Source organism: Arachis ipaensis, chromosome B08, assembly GCF_000816755.2.
Source record: "Arachis ipaensis cultivar K30076 chromosome B08, Araip1.1, whole genome shotgun sequence".
Classification (NCBI taxonomy): domain Eukaryota; kingdom Viridiplantae; phylum Streptophyta; class Magnoliopsida; order Fabales; family Fabaceae; genus Arachis; species Arachis ipaensis.
In genome coordinates, this window is record NC_029792.2 from 85,079,853 (window position 1) to 85,080,601 (window position 749).

A 749-nucleotide genomic window follows, 5' to 3' on the forward strand; every position below is an offset into this window, starting at 1 on the left:
CGGTTTAGTTGGGACCCGAACCGGGTGGCAAAAGTCCAAGTTTTAGGGGAGGTGCTGTCGAAATTTCTACAAAATCCTAGTCTTGTTTGAAAAGTTATTTAGAAAGGATTGGATTTGAGAATTGAGAAGTTTTGATTTATTAAGAGAATAATTATATTTTCAAGCTTAATTTATTTAATGAACTTTATGCCTTGAGTTTGACTTATTTAGAATTTAGAAATTTTTACCATTTGAATCACTGAAGGAAAGAATGATGCTCTAATATTGATTTCAATATAAAAAGGAGCTTTTAGTGATTTTAAAAGAATCTAGACTTTTGATTGAGTAATCAAGTTTGATGCATTTTGGAAGAGTTAGAAAAATGGGTTCCAAAAAGAAACCTGAAAGTGGTTTGATTCCAATGAACCGGTTCCGTTTCAAATGAATTGATTTTTGGACCGGGTTGGAACTTGTGATTTTGTATGATCGGTTTCATAATAAAGCCAGTTTTATTTACTTGAACCGAGAATCTATGATTTTAAGAGTTTCAATGAATGTTAAGGAATTTATATAAGTTGACCTTCCCTAAAGACTTGGGACTCTGGCGAGGAACTTTTGTTATAAAATTCCATTGTTGGATGGGTGATTTTGAATGTTCGCAAAATGAATCTTTAACTTTCCATGGTTTTGGAAGTTTTGAAAAGAGGAAGCCGAGAGTGGCTTGTTTTAAAAAGGGAATTTTCCTTGAGTAAAAGTGGCTTATGAGCCTG